Genomic DNA, 25,956 nt, shown 5'->3' with positions numbered 1-25,956 from the left:
GCAAAACTCTCGTTCAGATATGATGGTGAAATTAGGTCATTTCCAGATAAACAGAAATTAAGGGACTATGTAAAAACAAAATCAAACTTACAAGACTTATTAAAGGGAGTCCTTCGATCAGAGAACAAACAACATCAGACCACAGGCTGAATATAGGACACAAGATTGTACTTGCCAGATACCAACCTAGAAAATGAACTCTTAAGGACTATGCAAAACCAAAAGAATTACAACAGTAAATCAGAGAGGTTAATGTGTAAATGACAACAGCATCAGAACAATAAAAGACGGAATAAATCGTGTAGGTATAGAACCTTCTAATGGAGAGGAAGGCAGGGTGATACCAAGTAATAATAGACTGGTTCAAATCTAAGAAGATAAGGGTAAATTTCAAGGTAACCACAAAGAAAGTTAACAAACCTACTCATCAAAATAAAGAAGAAAAACATAAAGTCTCAGTAAAAACAAAAGAAATGGAAAAAAATCCACAAACAAAAGGAACTCAGCACAGGAGAGTAAGAGGAACAAAGAAAATGTCAGCACCACAAAAAAAAAAAAAAAGCACTACAAAATGCAATCCCACTCCTAGGAATATATCCTAGAGAAATGGGAACCATCACACGAATGGACATATGGACACCCATGTTCATTGCAGCACTGTTCACAATAGCAAAAAGATGGAAATGACCTAGATGCCCATCAACAGATGAATGGATAAACAAACTATGGTACATACACACAATGGAGTATTATACAAAGATAAAGAACAATGATGAATCTGTGAAGCATCTCATAACATGGATGAAACTGGAGGACATTATGCTGAGTGAAATAAGTCAGTCACAAAAGGACAAATATTGTATGAGACCTCTACTGTAAAAACTCATATAAAAGTTTACACACAGAAAGAAACAATCTTTGTTGGTTATGAGGGATGGGAGGGGTGGAGGGGAACTAAACAGACAATAGATAAGTGGTAACTTTGGTGAAGGTTGAGACAGTACGCAATACTCGGGAAGCCAGCACAACTTGTTCAGGGAAAGGTTATGGAAGCTCCATAGACACATCCAAGCTCCCTGAGGGACTGAATTGCTGGGCAGAGGGCTGTGGGGACTGTGGTCTCAGGGAACGTCTAGCTCAATTGGCATAACACAATTTATAAAGACAGTATTCTACATTCTACCCTGGTGAGTAGCGTCTGGGGTCTTAAAAGCCTCTGAGCAGCCATCTAAGATACTCCACTGATCTCACCCCTTTGGGAGCAAGGGAGAATGAAGAGAACAAGACACAAGGAAAAGATTAGTCCAAAGGACTAATGGACCACAGCTACCAAGGCCTCCACCAGACTGAGTCCAGTACAGCTAGTATTGCTTGAGGAAGTCCTTTTATAACTTGAGTGACTAATCCTCCTTTGATAGTATCTGTGACCAAGCCACCTGTGGCAGCACTTCAGTCCTCTGTGGGCCCAGTGACCTCCCTGGTCTAGTGCTTCATTTGGGACCACCAGCAGAAGTGCTATGAAGTGCAGAGTAAGTTTTGTTAAAATTAGATGAGAGAAAACAGCTGGAGATCAAGGCTAAAAACACCACTCACTTCAAGAGTCCCTACAACCCAACTCTGTGCCGCGGATTCAACACATGTAAGGGGAACCAGGACACGTGTGTCTGGCAGCAGCAACTCAACTATCCAAACTCCGGCCCAAGTAGCACACACTGGATACTTGACAAGTAGATTCTCTTATTCATAGCATTCTTTATGCAGCCTTCTAAGAATAAGATGCGGAATAATTTTCTAACAGTGACCAAAAGCAGAAAAGATACATGAGTTTGCCCACCACAGAAAAGATCAAATCTGAAAGAGACTTAAGGAAAAAACAAATCCAGGCCAGTATTTTTTCAGACAGCTCTTGTAGCCACAGAACTTTCGTTCAAACAAAGTCTGAATTAAGGAAGCCCAGTGTATAAGATGAATACCATAAAAGCTGGATTAAAGTCCAGTAAGGAAGCAAGACAGGCCCCTATTCTCATGACATGCCTTTTCCAACTCCCCACTTGACACCTGTAAGGAACCTCCCAGAACCCACTATCGTATTTTTATGCAAATAATGCACGTTATACATTTTTATGCCAACCTCGCAACTAACTGTTGCTGCTTTAAGCACACTGTGCCATGCATTATATGTGTGGATGTGTTATTTACATGGACGCATTATTTGTAAAAAAAATACGGTAGATTCTCTGATATCCAGGTTGGCATTACTTCACCTAGTTGTCTGGAAACTGATTTCCTCTCTCTCTGTCTGTCTCCCTTCCTTCCTTCATTTATTCATTCATATTCAATCTCTCAGTCTCGCTTTCCAAAAATTTATTAACTTCTACTACAAGTGAGGCTCTAGGGTAAAATAAATAAGGCACTGTACTTGCCATAAAGAAGAGTTTGAATAAAGAAACAGACTTGTAAACAAACGCATGCAGTAAATCGGACAAATATTTTTAGAGCTCCAGGGCCTACAACAGAAGTGTGTGCAGGTGACAGCAGGATTACCAAGAAAGGAGTAGGCAATTGATTCTTCAGTCAGTACCCAAAATAAGGTCTTCTGAATTCCCGGTCCACTAAGATTTATTCCATACCCCACTGCTGCTAAAAGAATAAAAGGGGAATCTTTTCCGTTGAGTGCCTCTGCATACACCTGGGCTCCCAGCTCAGCCGATGTCCCCAGTGGTGCTGAGTGCACAGAGGAGGGCTTGGAAGTGTGGTAGGGCAGGGGAGGAAATCTCTCTCCAGCATTCAGGACACACAACTACCACCTCACAATGAGCCTGGCCAGAGCTTCCCCTGATTCTTTTGTCCTAGGCCACTGGAGAGTTAGGAGAAGCTTTGTGCCCAGAGATCTTTAAATAATGTCGTCACTCATGAGTAAACTTTAGGGAGACCCAGTCTGTCTTTCACTAGAATGAATTGAGCCCATTAACAGAGGAAAGGACCCTCCCTCATCCTTCATATTTTAGTGTATGGAGTGGCTGTGGTGAAGGGAGGCCTCTGTGCTCAGTTGCCGCATTCCAAGGCTCCATTGGGACTGCCATTCTTGCCTCCGTATTGTCCTGAATCTGGGACAGTGGCTCACCCTGTAGCTTGATGTGTCTGCATTTTCTGCTCGAGTAAGCTGAAGATTTTCAGGTTAGAGTGTGTGACTCGCTGTCACTTTCTGCTAGGTCTCCTCTTGAATTAGAAGCCTTGAGAAGAGATGAATGTAGTCACTTTGCTTTGGTTTCCTCAGTGCACCATCTGTATTTGTATGAGCCTGAGATAGTAACTCTCACCAGTGTAAGAGCCACTGAAAGTGTTCGAGATGTGTGATTAGTTCACACTAGCAAACAGCACTTGTTATATTACTTTGAGTGAACTTGAGAAAGGAAGGAGGTTATTGCTTATTAAGGGTGCATTCTGGATCAGGCATTGTGCATGGTGTCTACTTTCTAGATTGTTATAACAGCAATTAATTGTGGTATCATTTGTAATGTCTCCCTCCTCCTCTGGTCTTTAAGCTCCAGGAGGGCAAGGACTGTGTCTTTTTCGTGCACTGCCATAGCCCCAGCTCCTTGCACAATGCCTGACTCACAGTAAGGCACACAGTAAATATCTGCTGAATGAATACATGAATGATTTTATATGATCTTCTGATGACCCTGTGGAATAGGTGTTATTAGCCCATTTTACAGATGAAGAAATTGAGGCTCTAAGAAGTTGAGTAACTTGCTTAAGGTCACACAGTCAGTCACTAACTGAGACAGTATTAACCCAGAGCTTTCAAAGAGAGCCCTTGTTTATTCTTGGACCTGAAGGCGCTCATTTTTTTGGCAGTAAAACAGAAAAGAGAAGGAGCCCTTTTTCCCAATGCTCTAGGAAAAACTCTTGTTCTGTCTTCTTTTTAAATGAGGGAGACAGGTTGCTGTCTCATAATTATAATTTATGTCATGCCCAATCTCTCTCTACCTAGGTGAGGAGGATACGTGCTATCACAAATGGTGAATGGTGGCCTTTTCCACTATCTTACTTTTAGGGTATGATTCTGACCATGATAATGAAAACATTTAGGGAGAAGGAAGGAAGATGTGGACTGGAGTAGTCATGAAGGGTTTTATAACAGGGGTAGGATGACTTAAGCCTCAGGGGATGAATAGGATTTACACAGAGGGTTGAGCTTGAGCATTCCAGGGGCAAAGTGAACCAAAGCATGGAGGAGAAAATGAGGAAAGTGGAGAGACATACCTGTTTGAACAGAGAACAATGAGGAATTGTGTCTGGATCCTGTTCAAAAGCCTACAAGAAAGACCTCCTCAAGCTGCAATGCTCCTCAGCTAGGCACCACAGTCTTCCATGATCTGGGCCTACCCACACCTCTGGCCTAGTCATCCACCACTGCCCCTCTGGGACTTTGCCCTCTAGCTATACTGAACCAAGCTGTCTTGACCTTGAGAGGCCCAGCTCCTGGGCCTCTACCTGTTTGCATACTGTTCCTTCTACCTAGAATGCTTTCCCCCTCCTTGCCCATTTGGCAATACAGATGGAATACACAGGAATCAAACCGACTACATCTATGGAAAGAGATGATGGAAAAACTCAATATCATCAGTAAGAACAAGGCCAGGGGCCGACTGGGGAACAGACCATCAATTGCTCATATGCAAGTTCAAGTTGAAACTGAAAAAAATTAGAACAAATCCACAAAAGCCAAAGTATGACCTTGAGCATACCCACCTAAATTTAGAGACCATCTCAAGAATAGATTTGATGCTTTGAACAGTAATGACCGAAGACCAGATGAGTTGTGGAATGACATCAAGGACATCATACATGAAGAAAGCAAGAGGTCATTAAAAAGGTAGGAAAGAAAGAAAAGACCAAAATGGATGTTAAAAGAGACTCTGAAACTTGCTGTTGAATGTTGAGTAGCTAAAGCAAAAGGAAGAAATGACGAAGTGAAAGAGCTGAATAGAAGATTTCAAAAGGCGGCTCGAGAAGACAAAGTATAATGACATGTGCAAAGACCTGAAGTTAGAAAACCGAAAGGGAAGAACACGCTCAACATTTCTCAAGCTGAAAGAACCAAAGAAAAAATTCAAGCCTCTAGTTGCAATTTTGAAGGATTCTATGGGGAAAATGTTAAACTACACAGGAAGCATTAAAACAAGATGGAAGGAATACACAGTCACTATACCAAAAAGAATTGGTTGACATTCAGCCACTTCAGGAGGTAGCATATGATCAAGAACCAATGGTACTGAAGGAAGAAGTCCAAGCTGCACTGAAGGCACTGGCAAAAAACAAGACTTCAGGAATTGACGGAATACCAATTGAGACGTTTCAACAAACAGATGCATCCCTGGAAGTGCTCACTCATCTATGTCAAGAAATTTGGAAGACAGCTACCTGGCCAACCAGCTGGAAAAGATCCATATTTATGCCTGTTCCCAAGAAAGGTGATCCAACCTAATGCAGAAATTAGCGAACAGTATCATTAATATCACATGCAAGTAAAATTTTGCTGAAGATCCTTCAAAAGTGGCTGCGGCAGTATATCACAGGGAACTGCCAGAAATTCAGGCTGGATTCAGAAGAGGACATGGAACCAGGGATATCATTGCTGATGTCAGATGGATCCTGGCTGAAAGCAGAGAATACCAGAAAGATGTTTACCTATGTTTTATTGACTATGCAAAGGCATTCAACTGTGTGGATCATAACAAATTATGGATAATATTGCGAAGAATGGGAATTCCAGAACACTTCATTGTGCTCATGAGGAACCTGTACATGGATCAAGAGGCAGTTGTTTGAACAGAACAAGGGGATACTGCGTGGTTTAAAGTCAGGAAAGGTGTGCGTCAGAGTTGTATCTTTTCACCATACTTAGTCTGAATGCCGAGCAAATAGTCCGAGAAGCTGGACTATTTGAAGAAGAATGGGGCATCAGGATTGGAGGAAGATTCATTTACAACCTGCAATACGCAGATGACACAACCTTGCTTGCCGAAAGTGAAGAGGACTTCAAGCACTTACTGATGAAGAGCAAAGACTACAGCCTTCAATATGGCTTATGCCTCAACATAAAGAAAACAAAAATCCTCACAACTGGACCAATAATCAACATCATGATAAATGGAGAAAAGATTGAAGTTGTCAAGGATTTCATTTTACTTGTATCCACAATCAACACCCAAGGAAGCAGCAGTCAAGAAATCAAGACACATTGCATTGGGCAAATCTGCTGCAAAAGACCTCTTTGAAATGTTGTACAGTAAAGATGTCACCTTGAAGACTAAGGTGTGCCTGACCCAAGCCATGGTATTTTCAGTTGCATCATGTGCAGGCGAAAGCCGGACGATGAATGAGGAAGACTGAAGAAGAATTGATGCCTTTGAGTTGTGGTGTTGGTGAAGAATATTGAATATGAAATGGACTGCCAAAAGAACGAACAAATCTATCTTGGAAGAAGTACAACCAGAATGCTCCTTAGAAGCAAGGATGGTGAGACTACATCTCACATACTTTGGACACGTTATCAGGAGGGATCAGTCCCTGGAGAAGGATATCATGCTTGGTAAAGTGGAGGGCCAGCGAAAAACAGGAAAGACCTTCAACAAGATGGATTGACACAGTAGCTACAACAGTGGGCTCAAACATAACAACAATTGTGAGGATGGCACAGGACCAGGCAGTGTTTAGTTTTGTTGTACATAGGGTTGCTATGAGTCAGAACTGACTCAACAGCACCTAACAACAACAACAATCCAGCTTAGATTCCATGGTCCATCATTTCCACTCCTCCTGACAATACCATAAATGGTTTCAGATGCCACCTACTTGCTGACAATTTTCAAAGTAATTCTCTCTCTGAGATTCAGACTTACAAATATCCAACTCCCTACTTGACAAATGCAGATGGATGTCTCAAAGACAGTCAAACTAAATTTATATAAAGTAAAACTTGAGATTGGCGCCTTTTTTTCCCTCTTAAAAAATCCTGGTCCTCATCCTTTAGTGTCCCATCTCAGTGAATGTCACTACCACCCATCCTTTTATGAACATAAAAAGCCTGGCAATGATCTCTGAGCCCTCCCTCACATTCAAACCCCAAATCTTATCCACCACCAGGTTCTGTACATTGTATCTCCTGAGTACGTCTCATATCCTTCCACTACTCTCCATCTGTATGCCACCATTCTACCCCAAGCTGCCATTACCTCTTACCTGGACTATTACAGCAACCTCCTAATTTATCAGCCCATTCTTAGCCCTCTCCTAAAATCTTCTTCTCTATAACCAAACCATCAAAGTGATTTTAAGAAAAAAATTAATGATGTCTTGTTCTGTTTAAAGCGTTTCAGTGGCTTTCCATTGCCTTGAGGCTGAAAACCTACATAATTAGCAAAGTCATCCACATACTGCAAAATCCTGCCTGTGCTCCTTCCCCACTTCAGAGCCTTTGAACAGGCTGTTCCTTCTCCATCTAGAATGTTTCTCTTCTTCCTACCCCAACTCCACCCTGACACCTGGTCTAATTAACTCTTTATTTATCGTTGATATCTCATCTCACATGGTGCCTCCTCAGGGAAGCCTCTCCCAGTCACCCTTCCCGCAAAGAATACTATACCAGGGCTTCCAGTTCCTCGTATGCTTTCGTAGCATCCTCTGCATCTGCTTTGCAGTATTTCTTACAATGAAGGAATGACTTGGGCAATTATACATTTAATAATTGTCTTCCCTACTAGAATGTGAGCTTCTCTTTTCCACAGCTGTGCCCCCAGTGCCTAGCACACTACCTTGCATAAAGTAGGTGCTCAATAAACTTTTGTCAAATGCATGGAATCACTTTGTTTTGTAACTATGCTTGAATAAGTGACAGATTACTTCATCTTGTACCTTGTGTGTCAGTTCTCCCTACTGAAATTTGAGGTTTAGGTTTTTTCATCTCTTTTGCCCACACCTAGCATTGTGTATGTCCCACAGTATGTGCTAGCTGAATGAATGAATGATGATAAGTTTTGGTAAGAAGGGTGGACTAGGTGGTAGACAGCTCATCAGAGACATGAGTGAGGAACCATTCTTAGGTCCTTATCAGCAGGCCTTGGGTTATGTGGTTTATATTAACTTTCAGCCATAAAAATGCTTCAGAGATTTGTTCCCTATAAAAGCCAGCCTCTGATCTTGGTTTCTCACCAAGGTATAACTGCCCCTTAAGCCCAGATCCTTAAACTGAAGCTTCTGTTCTATCCTTTTTTCCCCCTTACTATGGAAAATAACTGAGAAGACCCTTTGTTTCAGACTCAGTGGAAACAACTAGGCTTCTATCTTCTCTGTAGGTGTGGCAGCTGATTTTCTGTGTTATAAACTTACCCAGAGCCAGCACTCTTATTGGTATTTTCCACTAGGAACAAAGAGAGATCTGCTACAACAATGTGTGATGATCTTTGTGCTTTTGCATTATGCTCAGCTTTCACATTTTAAGACAATAAAATAGATAATCACATTAAATAGCATTTTTCCTTCTTGTCATTGCTGTTCATTAAAAAAGATGTATCTTTACTAACAAATCATCACCCTTTCTCTTAGTGAGATTCCCGAGTGAATTTCTGTTGAGGTATTTGCCAAGGACAAGGTGCTCACCTTTACTCCTGAATGTGTGTATTGTGGATTAGAGTTTGTGCAAAAAGTTTATCTTTCCTTCTGAAACAGTGTCTCATAATCACTGCAGTGCTGGTTTTAAACCCTGGTACTGCTGAAATCAGCACTTAACTGGCCCAAGACTTGAATTTTAAACCCACAACCAGGATGCTCCTGATGCACACTGAATTTTGAGATTCAGTGTGCTTAATTGTAAGGTTAAGTCAATGTGCTGTTCATCCTGTAATGCTCTATAGTGATTCCAAACCGAAAAAAACCAAACTGGTTGCCCTCGAGTCGATCCTGACTCATAGCAACCCTATAGGACAGAGTAGAGCTGCCCCATAGGGTTTCTGGAGTGGCTGGTGGATTTGAACTTCCAGCCTTTTTGGTTAGCAGCCGAGCTCTTAACCACTGGGCCACCAGGGCTCCATCTATAGTAATTAGCGGACAGGAATAGAGGGAATTCCTGGCAGAGAAACTAGCATGTGCAGACACCAAACCTGTTGCCATCGAGTCGATTCCAACTTATAATGAGCCTATAGGACAGAGTAGAACCGCCCCGTAGAGTTTCCTAGGCTATGATCTTTATGGAAGCAGACCGCCATATCTTTTTCCCATGGAGCACCTGGTGGGTTTGAACCACTGACCGTTTGGTCAGCAGCTGAGCACTTAACCACGCACCACCAGGGCTCCTTTGTGAAGACACAGAGGTATGAAAATGCCTGCTTCCTCCGAGAATGGTAGCTTGCTATATTGAAGGCTACCCATGAAGGAGTGGTAGGAGACGCAGCCAAAAATGATGCATAGTTTATGAAAAGTCTCACAGGCTTTGCTAAGGCTATTTTAAGTTAGGAAGGGAAATTATCAAATTTGGTTTTTGGAAATGTCAGTCCGGCAGAAGTCCTAAAAGGTGTGTGATAAGCTGTAAAATGGTTCCCCAGAAAGCATCCATGTTCTAATCCCTGGAACTTGTGAATGTTACCTTATAGGGGGAAAAAAGGTCCTTGTAGATGTGATTAAGTTAAGGACTGTGAGATGGGAAGATTATCCTGGATTTTCCAGGTGGCCCTAAATAGAATCACAAGTGACCTTTTAAGAGAGAGGCAGAGGGAGATCTGACACACAGAGGAGGAGGTGAAATGAAGATGGAGGCAGAGCGATATTCAAAGATGCTGGCCTTGAAGATTGATGCGACGTGACGACAAGCCAAGGAGTGTCAGCAGCTACCAGAAGCTGGAAGAGGCAAGGAACAGATTCTCCCCTAGAGCCTACGAAGGGAGTACAGCCTTGCTGACACCTTGAATTTAGCTCAGTAATACTGATTTTGGACCTCTGGCCCTCCACAACTGTGAAAGAATAAATTTCTGTTGTTGTAAGCCACCAGGTTTGTGGTAATTTGTTACAACTGCCTCAGGAAACTAGTATATGGTGTACTCTTGGAGCAGATGAGTGGTATTGTGGGTGGTTAAGACTAGAGTTCAGGAGGTACAGTACCTTTAGTTTATTAGCAGACCAGAGATGATATCGATATTGAAGAGGGTGGGAATCATAAGGAAGATAGAGAACAGAGAAGGAAAGTTGAAATATTCAGGAGATAAAAAATCAACTGGACTTAGTAATGATTTTGCACATATGCGTTAGCGGTGAAGAATCCAGCATAACTCTTAAGTTTCTACTGGGCTGCTAGGCAGCTGGTGGTGCTATTGTTGAGTAGTGGTAGAAGGAGGAGAAGCTTTGACATGGAAGATGAGTTCAGTTTGGGGCATGTAGGCGGGGACGTCTAGGACATAGATGGATGTGTGAGTCTGGAATTAAAATGATTCTAGGGATGTAATGCAAAGCAGTGCTCTTGCCATCAACTATTCTCCAGAATGATTTAATTTAAAATAAGAGCCAGCATTTATTTAGTGAGTCCTTCCTAAGCATCAGGCACTGTGATGTACACTTTACACACATTATAAGGTAAGTACTCGTATCCCGTTTTACAGAGGAGGAAACAGAAGCTTGAAATAGTTAAGTAAGGTACTTAAACCATTCATCTAGTAAGGATCACACCAACGTTGGCAGTCTGACTCCATCTCTCTTAACCATTATCCTATACTACAGTGTGTGTCTCAAACATTTTTAACCATAACCTACAGTAAAAAGTGCACTTTACATTACAATGCAGTACACATATACATTAGACATACATAACACGCACACACACAATTAAGCAAAAGATTTTAAAACTAATACTTATCCTTACTAAATGTGATGCAACCTGACATTTTCTATTCAAGTCTATATACTCTTTAAAATGTTGACTGCTCCTTAGTAAACTGATTTCATAGCCTGTTAATGGTCAGACAGTTTGACTGAGTTTGACAAACTGCTGTATTTTATTCTCCCAGGAAGAATATTTCACTTCTGTTCCCAGCCCCTGTCATTCCTCCACTTCTGGGGAGAGAACACTAAATGTTGCTGCATGCTCCTGCCCTTTCCTCTAGAGAACGTATTAGAGGTAAAAAGATGGGTTTGTGGGATGTGGCTGGCCTGGAGACACCTACTTTGGTAGGCTGATCAAAACCAGTCTTTAATGTGGCTGACAAAGGATTCTGCAAGATGTTCAGAATCACAACAAAGAATGCAGTGCAAAAAAGTCTGTGCAGAACAGTGATTACAAGTACGGACTTCAGTGGCACAGTGGTATTCAAACCCTGCACCTTACGAACTATTACAATATGGGCCAGGTTTTCTACTTCATAGGGATGTTATGAAAAGATAAACTGGAAATAATGCATTAGTTCATTCAACACCTACACCACGAGTCAGTTCCGTAGTAGGCACTAAAGAAATTGTATCAATATTTTTATTAATTTAATATGTTATAAAATATAAACTAGCACACAAACTGAATACTCATCTGTAAAAGCAAATTAAAAGTTCCAGACTATTCAACAATGACCCAATCAACCACTGAATGACGTATTTACCCAATCAGTATGAATTTAGAACAAGCTGTTAGTAAATCATTTAAAGGAGACTTTAAATATTGACTTTCCTTATCACAGGATGTAGGTTTTAGAAGAGCCTCGTAGCTAAGTGGGACTAAATACAGCCTCGGGCAGAGGTCACCCTGCAGGTCTCTGTGAATGTCAACATATCTTCCTTCAGAGGAGACAATGTCAGTCTGGAACAGCCCAGCCACTCTTGCAGGAATTCCATTGACCCTTCAGGAAATCATCAACAGAAGAAAGGGATTTGACTAGGTACATGTAGTCCCTAAACATATAGATCCCAGAGCAAATCATGTCTATGAAATGAGAAATTAAATTTAAAAAACAACTCTCAGATTCATTAAGTACAAGGATTAGATTCCATCTCAGAAGGAAATAAAAAAATACAGTGTTAATTATATAAAGTAAGCAGTGGTACAGAGAAAAACTCACATAGTTTGAGGTTCTACTATTTCTTTTCCCTTTCTTTTAATATAAATCTAATAAAAAATGGAAATGTAGTTCAAAAAGCATTTCCAGTGCTTGAACTTTTAACTTTCTGTCCCGTCCCTTTGAGTTTCGCTCATTAATTTTACATTTGCATTAGGTCACCATCACCAGTTAAAATTTATGTTTCCCAACTGTTAGTACCAAGGTCTGATGAATGAAATGAATGGAGGGTAGAGGTTAGAGAGGAAAGAGTAACAGGAAGAGAAATTGTAAGGACAGTCATAGGCATGATTCATCATCCTCTCGATCTACCTCTGGTCCCTTGTTTGTTCATTCAGTTGGGACAAAATCCTAGAACTGTCAGGTATTTTAGGAGCATATTTTTCTGTTTCTCTGCCATGAAGTTCCTTATCCAACAACTTTGCATAAACTTGTCTTCCAGTGGCAAAACAATTGAGAGCCATTATTCTCACATGCTTTTCAAGAGCACAGGGTTCATGAACACTTGTTTTCCATAATACTCAGCACATGATCAGAGCCCAGCCACAGCTGGTGTTTTCTGAATGCCTCATATGTGCCAGCCACAAAACTCAGCATATCACAGGGTTTCAGTGAATTCTCAGAGCAATCTTGTAAATGGGTATTACTACCACTTTCATTTTATAGATGAGGAAATTGAGGATCAGAGAAGTTAATAAACGTGTCTGTGATCACACAGCTGGGTGGGGCAGAGTCACAATTTGAACCCAGGACCAATGACTCCAAAGCCTGCTGTCCCTCCTCTGTGGCCCATTGCCTCTCATGAGCAAGTCTGTGCTGCATGCCTGAACTCAAGCAAAACTACCTCTGGTGCTGTTTTCCTGAACATCCCAACCTGCCAGGCACTAAACCCTCCTGCATATTTCCAAATAATTCAGAAAGATAAAGGTCTGACCACAGCCTTCACCAACCTGAGCCCAGAAGAACTAGATGGTGCCCGGCTACTACCACAGACCAGTCTGACAGGGATCACAGTAGAGGATCCTGAACACAGTGGCAGAAAAATGTAGAACAAAATTCAAATTCACAAAGTAAGACCAGACTAACTGGTCTGACAGAGACTGGAGGAACCCCCAAGACTATAGCCTCTAGACACCCTGCTAACTCAGAACTGAAGCCACTACCGAAGTCCACCTTTCAGCCAAAGATTAGACAGGCCTATAAAACAGTAACACACATGAAGAACATGCTTCTTAGTTCAGTCAAGTGTATAAGACCAAGGGGAAACACCTGCCCAAAAGCAAAGACAAGAATGCAAGAAGGAATAGGAAAACTGGACAAATAGACATGGGGAACCTGGGGTGTAAAGGGAAAGAGGGAGAGTGCTAACCCATTGCTGGGATTGCAACCAGTCTCATAGAACAACTTGTTTGTAGATTTTTGAATGAGAAACTAATTTGTGCTGTAAACTTTCACCCAAAGCACAATAAAATTTAAAAAAAATTTATTTCTTCAAAAAATTTTTTTTAAATAAAAAAGAAAGTAATCAAAATTACCTCAAACTCAACTCTAGAAATAAACTTTATAAAAATTTTTAAAAAGATAAATGTCTGTAAAGGACAGTGGTTTGAATAAAAAGATCACTCCACTGAAACTCCATGAAGGTAGGGACTGTATATATTTTGTCTCTTACTGTATGTTTGGTACCTGGTACATGGCTCATACTAAAAATATACTTATTAAATGAATGATTATGTAAATGAATTAATGAACTAACAAGTTGAAATGGAACTCAAGATGCAAGTCCCATTTCTGCAACTTGCTAGAGACATGGTTTTAGGCAAATCATTAAACTTGCTTAACCTCAGTTTTCCCATCTTCCAAATGGGAATGATACTTTAGCTGCCTACCACACAGGGCAATAGTTCTCAAACTTTGCTACATATTGGAATCAATCACCGAGAACCTTTTTAAAAAGACTTCTGCTGGCTCCCATTCCCAGACACTCTGATTTAATTGGTATGAGGTGTGACCTGGGCATTCCTAGTTTTTAAAGTCCCACAGGTGATCCTAGTGGGTAGCAAAGTTTGGGAACCCCTCTCATAGGAACCATTTTGTTTTCGGGGATTGTCAAATATAATAAAGGATGTAAAACTGCTTTATAACCCCTAAAGAGACAGTAAAACATAAACAGTTGATATAAAATCAGTCCAGCATGACTAGAACTTAGAACTCCTGCCTCTTGGTGTCACAACAGAAAGGGAGGCTGGTGACTCTGATCTCCTGAGTGCCACAATGGTCATCTGTCTCCAAGACAAAATGACCTCCTTCCTGGTTTACCTGGTCAGGCGGCAAAGTTGAGGGAACCAAGCTTTTGTGAACACCAGGGCTGGAGCAGGTTAACAGCGATCTGCTGGACAACTGCCCTGTTGATGAGCTTGTCCTTGGTCTGTCTCACATCCAGTTCTGGCACCCCCGCCCACTCATCCTCACGCACCAGGCATGCATGGACTATGCCTATTCAGAGACTCTCCCAAAGCATGTCTATTTATTTTATTCCTTCTGGTCATAGTTCACCTTTTGACCCAATCCTCCCAGGCTGGTCCCATCAAAGTGCTGTTGTGTTGTTAGAGAAAGGAAGCTGCCTCCCTTGTTCTCAGCTGCTCCCCTGCTCGTAACCTTCCTCTGCCTTTACCCTATTGAGGTTCAGCTGAGTTAGAGGGCTGTAAGGGTGCCAAGAACAATATTATTTGAGTTTTAAATAATAGTCTGTTGGGAAGAGAGGGCCATGAAGCATACAAACTGTCACAGGAATTATTGTCAAGAGAAGGATGCATAATCCTCCCAGTGATCCACCCCTGTTCCCTTGTTCACTTGGGACAAAATCCTAGAATTGCCAAGTATTTCAGCAGCATATTCTTCCATTTCTCTGTCATGAAGGTCCTTATCCAACAACTTTGCATAAACTGGTCTTCCAGTGGCAGAACAATTGAAAGAGCAATTATTCTCACATGCTTTTGAATAGCATTTACTAACCACAAGCCCTTGGCATGTCATTGTCTCATCTGAACTTCAGTTTCCTCTTCAATAAATGGGGTCATAACATCTCCCTGGTTTAGCTCCCCAGTTTATTGCCAGGATCAAATGAGATACAGCATCTGAAAGCATTTTGGATCTATAAAACAGTAAACAAATGCAAGGCATTTTTATCATTGGTAAAGATATTAGGCAAGGCATGTAGCTCTTATGTAATTAATTTCATTTTCACAAAAACCAAAAAAACCAAACCCATTGCTGTTGGGTCGGTTCCGACTCATAGCAACCCTATAGGACAGAGTACATCTGCCCCAAAGTGTTTCCAAGGAGTGCCTGGTGAATTCGAACTGCCAACCTTTTGGCTTACAGCCGAACTCTTAACCACTACGCCACCAGGGTTTCTATTTTCACAAAAGACTTGAATAAATAGTGTAGAATATAAAATAGTTATCTTTTTAAAAATTAAGGTTTTCTTCCCCTTTCACAGCAATGGGAAGTTCATTTTGATTAATAAGCTGCATGAGGTACAACCTTGTATATACAAATACTGTGCTGTGTGGGGTTTTAGAATCTGTCTGGGAAAAGTAGCAGTGGCCCTAGCATCTAAGGAAGTACCCGAACACTTGAGGTGCCCAGCATTTGTTGAATGAACAACTGGATGAAAAAACCCATTAAAGCTTTTCTTCTCTCCCGTGGGAGGAAATATTGTTCAGGAGAGCAGCCTGAGCCTCCAGAAGTCCAGAGTCAGGCGTGGCAGACTTCTCATTCTGGCTCAGCAGAGCATTATGTGGACTCTGGAGGTGATGGTTCACGTGGCCCCAGGGCCCTCTTCAACATCAATTTTCTGATTCCTCTGCTGTGCAATCCCTTTGGGTGGTGTTTGCCGGATTAAGATGGACCCAGAGCTGCCTTACTACCTTGTTTTTGCACATGAGTGTTGGTTCTTTTGCTTGTGTTCTGAGCACATACATGTTCACTGAAGGTTAAAACCGTTTTTAGAGGGGGAAAGAGGCATCATTGCTTAGGGGGCTCTGAGCTTCTGTTAAGAGTGATGGAAAGATTTGGAAACAAGTAGTGGTGGTGGTTGCACAGCATGATGAACATAATTAACGTCACTGAATTGTACATGTAAAAATCTTGAAATGGCAAATGTTTTGTTATATATATATTTACCACAATAAAAAGAAAAAAAATAGGTATTCAACTGAAAATAAAAACAGGCTTTAAAATGAGGGCAGAGCAGGAGGTAAGTCTGCCCTGAGAATGGTGGAAAGAGAGGCTTTCCAGTCTGGTTTCTACCACTGACAGGAATCCAGGGGAGGTGGCTGCCAATTTGAGGGGAAAGATGGTAGAATTCAGTTCTGGGCATAGTGAGCTTGAAATTCAGATAAAGAGATTCAGCCGAGCAGTTCCCAAATCTGAATCACCTAAGGGAGTTTAAAAATATATAAATTCCCTGGCCCTACCCCAGACTCACTACCAGTCTCTGGGAATGGGCCTAGGAATCCATGCTTTTTAGAAGCTTTGAAGTGCTTCCGGTGATCTGTCTGCCAGTCTGGGACCCATGGCCTATCGGGCAGCTGAGGGTGTGAGCTGAAGCTAATGTGAGTTAGTGAGCCCCAGAGTGAGAAGTGCAGAGGGAGCAGAGTGGCCAAAGGTGAACTTCAGGCAGGGCCCATGTTGAAGGGCATGTGAGGGTAGTGGAGGAAGCCAGAGGAGAGAAGAGCCTCTCACTGGTGTCTCCAGGAAGAGTGCATAAAGGAAAGAGGGGGACCACACAAATGCTTCTGGGGACAATGTAAGAGCCACTCTGTGCTTGGGCATGTAGCCATACTGAAGAGGTGGCTTTCCCTGAGCCTAGCTCCATGGTTTCAGCGGCAGAAGGCTCTGGGCGGGAAGTGAATGGAAGCAGAATAGGTAGCAGAAGCTGGGCGCTCCATGGATGCCATTAACTCCTCTCTTTTCCACCTTGGCCTTCCTCTTGCCCTCAAGGGTCTGGGTAGCACTGGGTTGGGGTGTTATGGATTGAATTGTGCCCCCCCAAAATATGTGTTGAATTCCTGGCCCTTATACCTGTGGATGTGATCCTGTTTGGAAATCGGGTTTTTCTTTTGCAGTGGTTAAGAGCTCAGCTGCTAACCAAAAGGTTGGCAGTTCGAATCCACCGGCCACTTCTTGGAAACCCCATGGGGCAGTTCTGCTCTGTCCTGTGGGGTTGCTATGAGTCAGAATCAACTTGATGGCAATGGGTTTGGTTTTGGGTTTATGTTAACGAGGCCATACCAGTGTAGGGTGGATCTTAAACCTAAACACTTCTGAGTTATAAAAAGACCAAAATAGACACAGAGGGAAGACAGACACCGTATGAGGATCATCTACAAGCCAAGGAACGCCCAGAGCTACCAATAAGGAAGGCAGCGACACAGCCAAGATGCTCATTTGAACTTTCAGTCTCCAGAACTGTTAGAAAATAAATTTCCGTTCTTTAAAGCCACCCACTTGTTGTATTTCTGTTACGGCAGCACTAGGTAACTAAGACACGGTGAGGCTACAATGCAGATTGTTATTATCAGTGCTTGGGTGGCAGGTACGCTCAGAGCTCCACACCCTGGAATGCCTTCCCCTCCCCATCATCTGCATATGTAAAAAAATGTTGAAATGGTGCATATTTTGTTATATATATACTTGCCACAATAAAAAATTAAAGGAAAAGAAAAGCTATTCAAGGAAAAAAAAAAAAACAGACTTTAAAATGGTGGCAGGGCAGGGAGCAAGCAAGCCTGCCCAAAACCATACCAAAAACCAACTGCCATCAAGTCGATTCCAACTCATAGTGACCCTATGGGACAGGGTAGAACTGCCCCATAGGGTTTCCAAGGCTGTGATCTTTACAGAAGCAGATTGCCACATCTTTCTCCTGCAGAGTGGCTAGTGGGATCGAACCACTGACCTTTCGGTTAGTAGCCAAGCTCTTAACCATTGGGTGACCAGCCTGCCCAAGGAGTGGTGGAAAGAGAAGTTTTCTAGCCCGGGTCCTACTACTGACAGGAATCCAAGAGAGAATGTCACCTCCCCTGAAAAGCTGGGTCATCTTCCTCCCCCCGTCCTTTCCTCTCCAAGCTTCTAATTATCTTCTCCTTTATGTATTTGTTAAGAAATGAATAGAAATGCTAGCTACCAGTTACTGAGTGCTTACTGGGCACTAGGCATACCTTATTATATATAATTCTCATTAAGTAGCATTTGAGGCAGGTATTATTATACCTATTTTGAAGAAACAGCTGTTCAAGGAGATAAATAATGTGCCCAATGTCACAAAGCTAGTAACAGACTTTCAGACCCAGAACTGCCTGATTCCAAAGCCCAGCTCTTAATCACTATTTCACACACCACTTCATGAACCACTAAGTATCCTCTGCCCAAGCTTTCTTAATAAAGTGGGAATCATACACTTTCATTGATTTGTTCATTCGTTCAGTGTATATTATGAAGTGCTAGGGATTGTGTTAAGTGTTGAGGATGCAAAGATGAATCAGACTGTCCTCAGTATCTGTATCTCTGATACCCTGATTCAGAGTATCTGATAGTTGCAAGTCAACAAGCAGATAGTTGCAAGGCAGTATGTTGAAGTCAATGTTAGAGGCATGTATGGGGCTCTACTGGAGCACGAGACACTGCACCCTTCTTGGGGGAGGAGCCAGGAGGTCGTGGGCCACTGCCTCTCCCATCTCCTCTAAAAGTATTCTATGACCTCTCAGAAGTGATTACTAAGTCACAAGTCTCTTCTTACCTTGAAGAAAGGGGCCAATGAAGCTAAATTAATTATTAATAATAACTTCAATATTTGTATTCAAAAGTACTTCTCTGCCCATCATCTTTGTTGATCATCTACCTACATCCCTGGGAAGCAGAGGGAGCATATTATCGCCATATCTCAGAGGAGTGAAACTGAGACCCAGAGAAATAAGTACCTTGTTTGCATAATGTGATGAGAGGGTAAGGAAAATTAGCTAAAGTGGAACCTCTGCATCTTTGCTAGAATGGGTCTGTTCTAGAGACTTGGGACCAGAAGCTTAGCTGGGGGTGGGGCAACAGCAGAGGCAGTTTATCCCAGGAGTGCATTTCCCCAAGGTGGCTTATTTAGTATGTTGGCACAACATTTTTTTAAATGCATGTTTGAAAGATGTTAGAGGAAGCGGTCTTAAGAGCAAGACCTTGAGACATGTTTCAAGGGCAAAAAGTGATGCCTTTTTACTGTGATTGACTTCCCACTACCAAAAGCACAGGTCCATCCACACCCTAGACCTTGCCCCATCTGAGAATGGGCTAAGCCTCTGCCTAGCCCAGATACCCTGTCAGGATTGTGTGCTGCCAGGTTTTCAGTTAATGGATTGAGCATCCTGGGAACCTCCAATATGTTTATGTGGAAGCAGTTGAAAAGCACAGCCTTGTTTTAAAGTGGGACTTCTTTGAAGCTCAAAAGGCTTGGAAAGAAAGCATCTCTAGCAGCTGTTTTGTAGATTTCTGTGGCCTCCTTATTCTCCTTAGTTGTACTTTCCAGGCCCTCATTCAAGTAAGATCCTCTATAGGTCAGGTGGGGGACCATTTCAGAGCTTTGGTACCAGAGCTGGTATTTGCCGGAAGCCACAAAGCCCCGTTATGAGCTGTTCTGATTGTTTCCAGTATTTGCAGAACATGCCTGCAAAAGCTCGTGGAAAGAAGATTCTTTCTTTGTTCCATCTCTAACAGGAATTTCCCCCCACCCCACTCCACCCACTGTAGATTTTATTAGCATCTGCTTTGCATTCAGTTTTTCTTTTTTAGGTTGTTTCTTCATCCTTGACTTTTAAATCATTCGTTGTGAAGGATGTGCTGTCTCTTCCCCAAATCCTCCCAACCATTATGTTTCCCTTCTTCCGTGGAGCCAGGCTGGCCAGGACAAGGATCTCAAACTGCCCTTTGAAGCCTTCCTCCTGACTGCCACCACCCAGCTTCCTGGTTTGGCCATGTGCCTGCAGGGGTTCTCCCTGCCAAGCTCCCACCCATCCCTTAAGTTTACCTCTGTCTCCTGTTTGGAAACTGTGGTGGCTCAGTGGTAGAATTCTCACCTTCCATTCAGGAGACTGGGGTTCAATTCCTGGCCAGTGCATCTAAGTCACAGCCTCAGGTTTTGTTTTTTTTTAACCTTTGTTCTACATCTTTCAATTTACAAAGAGCTTTCCTACCCATGTTCTCATTTGATTAACATAACCACCTAGTGAAGGCAGAAGACTCAGAGAGATGAAGTAACTTTCCCATGGTCACACAGCCTATAAAAGGAGGAACTGAATGTAGAGCTTTTATCCTCCAGTTCTTTCCCGCTCCCTTACACTGGCTGTGTGAATACAGCACCTCTGTGTCCTGGCTGTTACTCCATGGAAGGATAATTGAATTGTATCTATTAACTGAAGAGAACTTGTGTAAACAACGCAGATGGAAAGGTCACAGGCAGCCTCCATACACTTTGCAGTCCACAGCACCAGAGCCCAGTCTTTAAGCCCGAGGCTGGTTTAAGGTTGGTTCTGAGCAGTAATGAGCAGTGTATCCTCTACTCTCCTTTCAGGAATATATGATGTTTCTGGATCAGTAATTTTGTACCTGATCAAGGAAGTATGTCTAGGAGGAAGGCCATGCTCAGGCCTGTGTCTACTGAGGCCTCCCAATGCTTGAGTTTCTGAGACCCCCATATATCCATCTCAGGAGTGTGCTCAGGGGCCCTCATAAACCTAGGGTTCAGTGAGAGACCAACAGCCTCAGTAATCCCCCCTTCCTGTCTCCAATCAGAGTCCATGTCACCTTAACCCATAAAAATCCCAAATAAATAGTCATGAAGTAATATGCAAAAGGAGGAGGAAATGTTTTCTGGTCCCCTAACAGCTAATCAGCTTTAATTGTTCAGTCTCTGAGCTGACTGCCCCAAAGCTCTTATCCTCGCTATGGCTACTCTCTATGCTGTTGCAGTTGATTGATGGAGGAAGCTAGTTACAGCATAAGCTGTCAACTTGGAGCGTGACGTAATGATGTGTGGAACAGAACCCTTTACTGTTACACAGGTGTCTGCTAATCCTTCCTTTCAATAATGATGCTGCTCAGAGGAAGCCTAGCTACGTGTGTGCCATGGACCATGAACATAAACGCAGAGATACAGGCACACCTGTTTGCAGTGGACTGTCTGGCCTGGTGCAAAAACAGAGGAACACTCAGCAGTAGCTGAAACCATTAAGGTAACTCATTCTATTTGCAAAAGCAGAATAGTCTCACCATTAATCAAATAAAAGCCAACTCAGTCACAACTGGTTTAATCTGTCAAATCTCAGGAGCAATTAGTTGATTAGCACAGAGAAAAGAGTATGAACTTTGGAAGCATATGGACCAGAGTTTTATTCCTAGTTTTTCCATCAACTTGCTCTCTGTCCTTGGATAAGTTAATTACCCATCTGGCCTCAGTTTCCTAATCCACAAAATGGGAATAATGATCATGGCACCTTTATCCTAGGACTGATATAAGGATTAAATGAGATGACAAGTGTTAAGTGCCTGTCTCAGTGCCTCACCCAGCCTAGTGGGTGCTCAATAAAAGGTCATTGTTGCTATTGTTACTTATGATAACAATATTATTGTGTCACAACCCTGTGTTCACTGCTTTGAAACTTTTTTCTTCGCCACCACCCTGAGTTTACAATCTAGTGGTTGCTGTTGTTGTGTGCCATAGAGTCAATTCTGACTCCTGGCAACCCTATATGACAGAGTAGGACTGCCCCATAGGGTTTCCTAGGCTGTAATCTTTACAAGAGCAGATCACCAAGTCTTTCTCCCGCAGAACTGCTGGTGGGTTCAAAGTGCCACCTTTTGGTTAGCAGCCAAGCACTTAACCATTTCGTCACCAGTGATTAATGCTCCAAAAATTAAACAGAAACCACACTACATGTGCTAACCTGTATGACACTGACTCAGAGAAGGGGGAGATCTGTGTGAAGTGGGGGAGTCAGAGGAGACCCATGTGGGGGAAGAGGCTTTGGCTGAGTGGGCAGATGGAGGGAAGCAGCCAGAGCACAGTGGGCAGGGGCACTGCTCTGAACCACAGCATGGCAGCCAGAATGTATGTGCCTGATGGGGCAAGTGGAGGGTGAATGGGGCTGTGAGGCAGGCTGAGGCCCAATGGCGGAGGGCCTTGCCTGAGACCATGGGTGAGGGATTATGCTTTATTATCCCGTCCCCCAACCCCCTTCTGCCAGACAAGCTTCTGACTGCCCTTCAGGACTCATCTCCAGAATCTGCTCATGAGTTATTTTGTGCCACTTTGAACAAAACAATTAGAGTAGTAAGAACAGCTGGCGTTCATCGAGCACTTACTGTGTGCCAGTGCCTATGCTAAGCCTGTCACGTGCATTATTTATCTAATCCCCACAATGCATGAAATGGGGAGCATTCCATTTTATAGGTGGCTTGCCCAAAGTGGAGGCCCAGGAATGCTATATGTTGTCTTAGTTATGTAGTGCTGCTATAACAGAAACACCACAAGTGGGTGACTTTAACAAGCCAGAATTTATTTTCTCACAGTTTAGAGGGCTAGAAGTCCGAATTTAGGGCACTGACTCTAGGGGAAGACTTTCTGTGTGTCAGCTCTGGAAGAAGGTCTTTGTCTCTTCTCAGCTTCTGTTTCTCGGTTCCTTGGTGATCTTCATGTGGTATGGCATCTATCTGCCCTCATCTCTGCTTGCTTGCTGGCTTAATCTGCTCTTTGATATCTCAAAAGAGACTGCCTTAAGACACACCCTATACTAATACTGCCTTATTAACATAACAAAGAAAACCCATTTCCAAAGAGGAGCATAACCACAGATACAAGAGTTAGGATTTACAACATATATTTTGGGGGTACACAATTCAATCCATAACAGATGTTAACTCATACGACTCCTCTAGTAGACTCATGAGGGTAGTGACCAGGACCTGTTCTCTTTAGGACTCCCAAGTGCCTAACATGGTAAGCCTGGTAGAAAGTTGGAACTTAAGACATGCTTGTGCAATGAACAAGAAGAGATGTCAAGTATAGAGCAGAGCTCTGGGTTCAGAATGCCAAAGGCACTAGGCAGATCACCAAGCAGGACTGGGAGACCAGCTCTTGGAAAAGCTCAGTCATAAGGAACAGGACTCGGGGGAGATGGGTCTCTGAACAAGGCAGGAGGCTGGGGCAGAGGCACCACCTGAGGGGCTTGCCTTTGAACCCACCATTTCAAAACGGGTTCTAGTCAAATATCTACTCTCTGATGCCAGTAAGTTTTCTCCTGGGAACTTGGGCAGGGCTGAGCCCACAGGTAGAGTTCAGTGGCTGGGCCAAGGAAGATTCCAGGAAGATGATAAAATAGGTACAGTCAGAGATGATGTTCAAAAGACTTACAACTGGCACAGCATAGGCACTGGTCAGGGTTTTAGTGCTAGAGCAGGGTCTAGAAGCCCCCTGCTTTGCCAGACATTAACCCATTGGTTGTTGGATCTTGGGGAGGTTCACCGGTTCCCTGGGAGAATCAGAGCAGGTAGGAAGGTACCCTGGGAGGGCAGGAGGAGGCAGTTGCTCAGAGCAGTGGCTCTGTAACAGTGGAAACATTTCAAAATAGTAACAACTGGTAGGTCCCTACCAGTGTTAACCTGGCTGAATACCGAGAGGCTGTGGGGTTGAATAGTACTAAGAAAGCCAACCATTTTTTTTTCCCCATACAAAAATTTATACATACATTGTTATATGCCCCTAACTGTTCTCCTTATACTGTGTCAGCACACTCCTCCTTTCCACCCCTGATTCCCCATGTCCATTCAACCAGCTCTTAACCCTCTCTGCCTTCCCATCTCAACTTCAGACAGAAGCCGCCCATTTAGTCTCTTGTATCTACTTGAGCTAAGAAGCACACTCTTCACTCCCACAGTCCAGTCCAATCCCTGTCTGAAGAGTTGGCCTCGGAAATTGTCTTAGTTCTGGGCTGATGGAGAATCCAGGGGCCATGCTTTCCAGGGTTCCTCCAGTCTCACCTTTTTCCTGCTCCATCCGAGACTCTCTGTTGTGTTCCCTGTCAGGGTGGTCATTGGTGGTAGCTGAGCACCATCTAGTTTTTCTGGTGTCAGGCTGATGAAGTCTCTGGTTTATGTGGCCCTTTCCGTCTCTTGGGCTACTGCTTTCCTTGTGTCTTTGGTGTTCTTCATTCTCCTTTACTCCAGGTGGTTGGGACCAATTGACTGAAACATTTCAATTCACAGAGAATCTTTCCAAGAAAATATCAATTTTCCAATTAGTTGACCACTAAACTCAAATAGGAAAAAGTTCTTTCATTTCTTGATTGAAAATGGCAAATTAAATCTTAGATGGCCACTTGCAAGCTTTTAAGACCCCAGACACCACTCACCAAAGTAGGATGCAGAACATTTTCTTAATAAGCTTTCTTATGCCAGTTGACCTTGATGTCCCCTGAAAGCATGGTCCCCAGACCCCTACCTCTGCTACTCTGTCCCTCAAAGTGTTTGATTGTATTCAGGAAACTTCTTAGCTTTGGTTTAGTCCAGTTGTGCTGACTTCCCCTGTAGTGTGTGCTGTCCTTCCCTTCACCTAAGATAATTCTTATCTACTGTCTAGTTAGTAAATAACCCTCACCCTCCCTCCCCACCCTTGTAACCATCAAAGAATATTTTCTTCTGTGTTTAAATCTTTTCTTGAGTTCTTATAATAATGGTCCTATACAATATTTGTCCTTCTGTGACTGACTAAATTCACTCAGCATAATGCCCTCCAGATTCCTCCATGTTATGTTTCACGGCTTCATCGCTGTTCTTTTTCATTGTACAGTATTCCATTGTGTGGGTATACCATAATTTGTTTATCCATTCATCTGTTGGTGGACACCTAGGTTGTTTCCATCTTTCTGCTGTTGTGAACAGTGCTGCAGTGAACATGGGTGCGCATATATCTATTTGTGTGACGGCTCTCATTTCTCTAGAATATATTCCAAGGAGCGGGATAGCTGGATTGTATGGTACTTCTATTTCTAGCTTTTTAAGGAAGCATCAAATCGATGTCCAAAGTGTTTGTACCATTTTACATTCCCACCAACAGTATATAAGTGTTCCAGACTCTCCACAACCTCTCCAACATTTATTACTTTGTGTTTTTTGGATTATTGCTACCCCTGTTGGGGTGAGATGATATCTCATTATACTTTTGATCTGCATTTCTCTAATGGCTATTGATCGTGAGCATTTCTTTATGTGTCTGTTAGCTGCCTGGATATCTTCTTTGGCAAAGTGTTCATATCCTTTGCCCATTTTTTAATTAGGTTATTTGCCTTTTGTTGATGAGGTTTTGCAGTAGTTTTCTTGTGGATTCTTTGGGGTTTTCTGTGTATAAGATCATATCATCTGCAAATAGAGATACTTTGACTTCTTCCCTCCCAATTTGGATGCCCTTTCTTTCTTTTTCTAGCCTAATTGCCCTGGCTAGGACCTCCAGCACAATGTTGAATAAGAGTGGTGATAAAGGACATCCTTGTTTGGTTCCTGTTCTCAAGGGGAATGCTTTCAAAGTCTCTCCATCTTTATGATGTTGGCTGTTGGCTTTGTATAAATGCCCTTAATTATATTGAGGAATTTCCCTTCTATTCCTATTTTGTTGAGAGTTTTTATCATGAATGGGTGTTGGACTTTGTCAAATGCCATTTCTGCATGGATTGATAAGATCATGTGGTTCTTGTCTTTTGTTTTATTTATGTGATGGATTACATTGATTGTTTTTCTAATGTTGAACCATCCCTGCATACCTGGT

At 42.6% G+C, this 25,956-nt stretch overlaps 1 protein-coding gene across 2 annotated transcripts in view; it reads left to right on the top strand.

Annotated features, from left to right (window-relative positions):
- The window catches only part of ME3 (malic enzyme 3), a 244,626-nt gene that overhangs the window by 94,895 nt on the left and 123,775 nt on the right, over positions 1-25,956 (top strand). The window lies entirely within an intron of this gene.

Source organism: Trichechus manatus, unplaced genomic scaffold (genome assembly GCF_000243295.1).
Source record: "Trichechus manatus latirostris isolate Lorelei unplaced genomic scaffold, TriManLat1.0 scaffold00140, whole genome shotgun sequence".
Taxonomy (NCBI): domain Eukaryota; kingdom Metazoa; phylum Chordata; class Mammalia; order Sirenia; family Trichechidae; genus Trichechus; species Trichechus manatus.
Note: the sequence above shows the minus strand (reverse complement) of the source record. Positions and strands in the feature narration are given on the sequence as shown.